Source organism: Bubalus kerabau, chromosome X, assembly GCF_029407905.1.
Source record: "Bubalus kerabau isolate K-KA32 ecotype Philippines breed swamp buffalo chromosome X, PCC_UOA_SB_1v2, whole genome shotgun sequence".
NCBI classification, from domain to species: domain Eukaryota; kingdom Metazoa; phylum Chordata; class Mammalia; order Artiodactyla; family Bovidae; genus Bubalus; species Bubalus kerabau.
The window spans coordinates 129,978,803-129,986,388 of record NC_073647.1 but is presented as its reverse complement, the minus strand read 5'-3'; positions in this window follow the sequence as shown (position 1 = coordinate 129,986,388).

Sequence of the window (7,586 nt, the reverse complement as noted above, 5' to 3'; positions counted from 1 at the left end):
AGGCAAAAACTTTGTCGAGATGGTTGAAGAAGTGGTAGTTGGTTGGCAAGAGGTCAGGTGAATATGGAGGATGAGGTAAAACTTTGTAGCCCAATTTGTTCAACTTTTGAAGCATTCATTATGTGACATGTGGTGTGGCATTGTTGTAGAGAAGAATTGGGCCCTTTCTGTTGACCAATGCTGGCTGCAGGCATTGCAGTTCTTGGTGCATCTCTTCTGCTGAACATACTTCTCAGATGTAATGGTTTTGTCAGGATTCAAAAAGCTGTATTGGATCAGACTGGCAGCAGACCGCCAGTGACTGTGACTTTTTTTGGTGGAACTTTGGCTTTGGGAAGTGCTTTGGAGCTTCTTCTCACTCCAACCGCTGAGCTGGTGGTTGCTGGTTGTCTATAAAATCCACTCTTCTTCACATGTCAGATTCTGATCGAGAAATGGTTCATTGTTGTTGTATAGAATAAGAAAAGACGACACTTCAAAATGACGATTTTTTTTGATTTGTGGTCAGCTCATGAGGCACCCACTTATTGAGCTTTTTCACCTTTCCAGTTTGCTTCAGATGCTGAATGACCATAGAATGGTCGACATTGAGTTCTTTGGCAACTTCTCACGTAGTTGTAAGAGGATCAGCTTCGATTAAGGCTCTAAATTGTCATTGTCAATTTCCAATGGCCGGTCACTGCATTTCTCATCTTCAAGGCTCTCCTCTGCTTTGCAAAACTTCTTGAACCACCACTGCACTATAGGTTCATTAACAGTTCCCACACCAAATGCATTGTTGATGATGCAAGTTGTCTCTGCTTCTTTACAACCCATTTTGAACTCGAATAAGAAAATTGCTCAAATTTCCTTTTTGTCTAATATCATTTCTGTAGTTTAAAATACACTTAAACAGCAAGTAATAAGTCATTAGGAAAAAAACATAAAGCGTGAAATGTGTATTAAAATGATATATGACATAACCACAATTATTTAGAATGTATTCCAATATCAAATGGCAAAGTTCAACAATGCAAAACAGCAATTACTTTTGTTCAAACTTAGTAATAAAGAATAGTTTAGGTAAATCTGACATTTTATGTTATGAATTTATTCCCCGCCTCTTTCCTGCTTATTTTGTCTCCCACCCTCTGCTATTGGTTACCTTCCTATTTCTGTTCTCTTTATTTATACATTTTATTTCCTGTAGCCCCTCTTGTATCTTTGTCTAATGACTTAAAGCACTCTTAAAATATCTCCCAGAACATTTGGTCTTCTCCCCCAAAATTGGGCATATGAAAAAAATTTGGACATATGGTTTGATCAGAAATTCTGACCTAAAACATTAGGTTCAGGGTTAGACTTCATCGATTACTTATAAAGACCAGAAGAGAATAGAAAAAAGCTGAATTCAGCACTATTCATCAGTAAGACTTCCAGAAAAAGAAATGAACAACCCTACCCAATTCTCAGATACTGTTACTTTAAAACATTAAATGGTAGCTTCTTAAATCCATACACATAACTTAGTAACTGATGTTACAATGCCTGAGTTTACAGTTCTAAGGAATTTGGAGATGACTCTGTTTATTGATATATTTCTCTTTGGAGCAGTATCTCATTCACCTTCACTTTAGTGGCCATATTTCATCATACCTTATCTAACTGCAAGATGAAGATAAGTCAAAATGAAAAGAAATTACAGCACTACAGGGGAGACCATCAACCAATGTAAGAAAAAAAGGGCAACAAAAGAATGAGGTCACTGCAGCCCCTCAGACAGAATTTCTAAGTAGGCATTCAGGTTCTGACAGCTTCTATCCAAGGACCTTCTTCTACCTATTGTCAGGCCTTCTCACTTGCCCCCCACCCCAATTATTCTACTAACCTCATATCCAGATCTAAATTATCTAAAAAAAATTAATCTGAAAGGTCTGTTGTTTTTCAGTAGAGACAAACTGTCATTTACTAAATGCACCTCTTCTTAGTGATTAGTAATATCTGGAACAGAGGAATGAAGGGAGGAAGGAAGGAGAAACGAAAGAAGGAAGAAAATCTAGTTTAATTCTAAGGTGTGAACTTCTGGTATTAGTAATTTAGAAGAAGAATATTATAAACCAAACTAATCTTTACAGATGGTATCAGCACCTCAGTGAAATATACACTTGAACCTCAGAACTACCTTTCTTGTTCTGAATGTGGACCTTCATCCATCCTCTGATGAGAGAACATTTGCAACTTCCCCATGACAGTGTTGCTTGCCAACCAACACTTGCATTTCTAACCTTTTGCCGTCTTAGTGCCCCCATCACAGTGTTTGTGAAGTATCTAAAGAGTTTCTTCCACTTTGCCCTTATTCTTTTATAAAAATGAATTTTAAAATAGGAAAATGAAAAAGAAGAAGATGAGGGTCAAATTTACTACAATTGAGACAAAGATTGAAATCATGTGTACCAAGAAAAGGCTCTCATTGGACTGACTTACATGCAGATCATAAATTCAGCTGTTTAGGAAAAGAACTTTAATGGATGCACATTACTAACTGGATGTTAAGATATGAATCTGTGGCAAGTTTCTGCTGAGGAACAAAGAAAGTTACTCAGCTCAGTCACTCAGTCATGTCCAACTCTTTGCGACCCCATGGACTACAGCATGCCAGGCTTCCCTGTCCATCACCAATTCCCGAAGTTTACTCAAACTCATGTCCATTGAGTCAGTGATGCAATCCAACCATCTCATCTTCCCTTCAGTCTTTCCCAGCATCAGGGTCTTTTTGAATGAGTCAGTTCTTCTTATCAGGTGGCCAAAATATTGGAGTTTCAGCTTCAGAATGAAAATATTGGAGTTTCAGCTTCAGCAATGAATACTCAGGATTGATCTCCTTTAGGATGGACTGGTTGAATCTCCTTGCAGACCAAGGGACTCTCAAGAGTCTTCTTCAGCACCACAGTTCAAAAGCATCAATTCTTCGACACTCAGTTTTCTTAATAGTCCAACTCTCACATCCATACGTGACCACTGGAAAAACGATAGCTTTGACTAGACGGACCATTGTTGGCAAAGTAATGTCTCTGCTTTTTAATATGCTGTCTCGGTTGGCCATAGCTTCTCTTCCAAGGAGCAAGCATCTTTTAATTTCATGGCTGCAGTCACCATCTGCAGTGATTTCGGAGCCCAAGAAAATAAAGTCTGTCACTGTTTCCATTGTTTCCCCATCTATTTCCCATGAAGTGATGGGACTAAATGCCGTGATCTTAGTTTTCTGAATGTTGAGTTTTAAGCCAATATTTTCACTCTCCTCTTTCACTTTCATCAAGAGGCTCTTTAGTTCTTCGTTTTCTTCCGTAAGTGTGGTGTCATCTGCATATCTGAGGTTATTGGTATTTCTCCCGGCAATCTTGCTTCCAGTTTGTGCTTCATCCAGCCCAGAATTTTGCATGATGTATTCTGCATATAAGTTAAATAAGCAGGGTGACAATATACAGCCTTGACGTACTCCTTTCCCGATTTGGAACCAGTCTGTTGTCCCATGTCCAGTTCTAACTGTTGCTTCTTGACCTGCATACAGGTTTCTAAAGAGGCAGGTCAGGTGGTCTGGTATTCCCATCTCTTTCAGAATTTTCCATAGTTTGTTGTGATCCACGTGGTCAAAGGCTTTGGCATAGTCAATAAAGCAGAAATAGATGTTTTTCTGGAACTGTCTTGCTTTTTCGATGATCCAGCAGATGTTGGCAATTTGATCTCTGGTTCCTCTGCCTTTTCTAAAATCAGCTTGAACATCTGGAAGTTCACAGTTCAGGTACTGTTGACGCCTGGCCTGGAGAATTTTGAGCATTACTTTGCTAGTGTGTGAGATGAGTGCAATTGTGTAGTAGTTTGAGCATTCTTTGGCATTGCCTTTGTTTAGGATTGGAATGAAAACTGACCCTTTCCAGTCCTGTGGCCACTACTAAGTTTTCCAGATTTGCTGGCATATTGAGTGCAGCACTTTCATAGCATCATCTTTTAGGTTTGAAAGAGCTCAACTAGAATTCCATCACCTCCACTAGCTTTGTTTGTAGTGACGCTTCCCTAAGGCCCACTTGACTTGCTATTCTTTGGAACTCTGCATTCAAATGAAAACAAGATGCTGAATGAGGCTTAAAGTTACCATGCAAGAACTGTAAAGTTGACCTGATTCTTAGTCCCTCACACATATCAAGTGTGTATAAAAATATGGAAATTGGAAAGGAGAAAGGAATGTTTGGGGGTTACCATTTGCATGCTGAAGGCAACGCAAAGGTAGAGTGGCAGAGGTACTGCCTTTCAACATGAGTCAACACTCTTGACTTTAAGGAGACAACTGCAGTGGCCTAGGGGACCTCCAACACAAGGGTGGAATTTGCTAGAATGACTCAAATTCACTAAATTCAGCTAAAGTGTTATTTGGGGAGAAATAAAAAGAGTGGGACAAGGAATGGCAAAAGTCTGGTACCTGGGTGGCTATAAAGGTACCCATAGTATGAAGCAGCAGCTAAGTGGCTGTTCGTGGTCAGAGGTAACAGCTCCCTATGAAGTGTCGACATTATAGATGCATCCTTAGACTTTGCTCACTGCATCACCCAGGCTGCTTTGGGTCATGCAGACTACAATGAGGGAAAAAGTAGCTGCAGTCCAGGTGATGACTTGCTTGTTTTTCTCTGACCCTCCTCTGGCAGGGGGAGACGGGGCCCAAGCACAGAAGTGAGTTTGTACTTGTTCATGGCTCTAAGTGGGGGATAGGGGAGGGAGGAATGCCTAAATAAGTTCCCAGGCTTGGAACAAGGCTTTAGATAAACCAGAGGAAAAAAAGAAAGATAAAGAGCCACTCTAGCCTTTTCTTCAGCCTGTAGCTGCTACTGCAGCTCTCCCCTTCCCTCCCCTTGTACTCCAGCTGGCTTCTCCTGGCAGCTGTGATGTGAAGGGTGCAAATGGTGAATTTACTGCTAGGGCTTCGAGTAAACTTGGCATGAGAAAGAAAAGGAATTTTAAATCACAGCTTTGTATTTTGTGGCTATGGCATGTAGATGTATGATAAAAACTGATGGATACTGTTGTATGTGTTTAATTTCATAAATGCTAGAGGGATCATCTCCACCAGGGAAAAGAGCAAAGGAAAAAAAAAAGTGTTACTGGGACACAGCTCCCTTGTTATCTGCCACCCATGGGCAGGTTGGAATTGAAACTCTTAGTATTGGAATCAAGTCTCTAACTGATGTTTTTTTTGCTGTGATTTTGCCAATGGGAGTCTTTAGGGAAAGGGAAGTTTTCAGACGAAGATACGTACTTCAGATTTTAGACAGCAGTTTTTGTTTTGCTAATGAGCTCTCTAAAATCAGATTTCTGACCTCTTGAAAGTGAAAGTGAAGTCAATCAGTCGTGTCTGACTCTGCAACCCCACGGACTGTAGCCTACCAGGACCCCATGGACTGTAGCCTACCAGGCTTCTCTGTCCATGAGATTTTCCAGGCAATAGTACTGGAGTGGATTTCCATATCCTTCTCCAGGGGATCTTCCCGACCCAGGGATTGAACCCAGGTCTCCCGCATTGTAGGCAGATGCTTTACCGTCTGAGCCACCAGGTAAGTCCCCTTAGAAGCTGATAATTTTCTGCCCTGATGTGTTTATTTTTTCGTGGGTCAACTTGAACTCTAAGACTGACAGGGTGAAAAGTGCTTGGGAAAGCCTGGCTTGCCCCCTTGGACTTGGGACACAGGTGTCTGGCCCTATAGCGTCTCTGCTTTGCTACTGCTGAGAAAAACCCACTGGCAGTTTTGATATGCTAAATTCACGGGTCCTAATTGCCTGGAACTGACTCCAAGCTAAAATCTGATACCGCCCACTATGGGCTGTTTCATGGTCAGTATTGAGTTGTGTTCAGCTGAAAGCAGACACAGGCTCAATGAATAGGACTCAGACTCTGGAACTGCTAGACATTTATTTAGGACACTCCTAGAAAACTCGTAGAGCTCATCAATGAATTTGGTAAAGTTGTAGGCTATAAAATTAACACAGAGAAATCTGTTGCATTTCTATACACTAACAATGAAAGATCGGGAAAAGAAATTCAAGAAACAATTCCATTTATCTCACATTAAAAAAGAATAAAATACCTAGGAATAAACCTACTTAAGGAGAAAAAAGACCTGTACTCCAAAAACTATAAGATACTAATGAAATAAATCAAAGATTACACAAACAAATGGAAAGAACCCATGTTCCTGGGTTCAGTTCAGTTCAGTCGCTCAGTTGTGTCTGACTCTTTGCGACCCCATGAACCACAGCACGCCAGGCCTCCCTGTCCATCACCAACTCCCAGAGTCCTCCCAAACCCATGTCCATTGAGTTGGTGATGCCATGCAACCATCTCATCCTCTGTCATCCTCTTCTCCTCCTGGCCTCAAACTTTCCCAGCATCAGGGTCTTTTCAAATTAGTCAGCTCTTCACATCAGGTGGCCAAAGGATTGGAGTTTCAGCTTCAATATCAGTCCTACCGATGAACACCCAGGACTGATCTCCTTTAGGATGGACTAATTGGATCTCCTTGCAGTCCAAGGGACTCTCAAGAGTCTTCTCCAACACCACAGTTCAAAAGCATCAATTCTTTGGTGCTCAGCTTTCTTCACAGTCCAACTCTCACATCCATACATGACTACTGGAAAAACCATAGCCTTGACTAGATGGACCTTTGTTGGCAAAGTAATGCCTCTGCTTTTGAATATGCTGTCTAGGTTGGTCATAACTTTCCTTCCAAGGAGCAAGTGTCTTTTAATTTCATGGTTGCAATCACCACCTACAGTGATTTTGGAGCCCAGAAAAATAAAGTCAGCCACTGTTTTGACTGTTTCCCCATCTATTTGCCATGAAGTGATGGGACCAGATACCATGATCTTCGTTTTCTCAATGTTGAGCTTTAAGCCAACTTTTTCACTCTCCTCTTTCACTTTCATCAAGAGGCTCTTTAGTTCCTCTTCACTTTCTGCCATAAGGGTGGTGTCATCTGCATATCTGAGGTTATTGATATTTCTCCTGGCAATCTTGATTCCAGCTGTGCTTCCTCCAGCCCAGCGTTTCTCATGATGTACTCTGCATAGAAGTTTAATAAGCAGGGTGACGATATACAGCCTTGACATATTCCTTTCCCGATTTGGAACCAGTCTGTTGTTCCATGTCCATTTCTAACTGTTGCTTCCTGACCTGCATATAGATTTTTCAAGAGGTGGGTCAGGTGGTCTGGTATTCCCATCTCTTTCAGAATTTTCCACAGTTTGTTGTGATCCATACAGTCAAAGGCTTTGGCATAGTCAATAAAGCAGAAATAGATGTTTTTCTGGAACTGTCTTGCTTTTTCGATGATCCAGCAGATGTTGGCAATTTGATCTCTGGTTCCTCTGCCTTTTCTAAAACCAGCCTGAACATCTGGAAGTTCACAGTTCACGTATTGCTGAAGCCTGGCTGGAGAATTTTAAGCATTACTTTACTAGCGTGTGAGATGAGTGCAATTGTGCAGTAGTTTGAGCATTCTTTGGCATTGCCTTTCTTTGGGATTGGAAGACCAATATTGTCAAAATGACTTATACTACCCAAA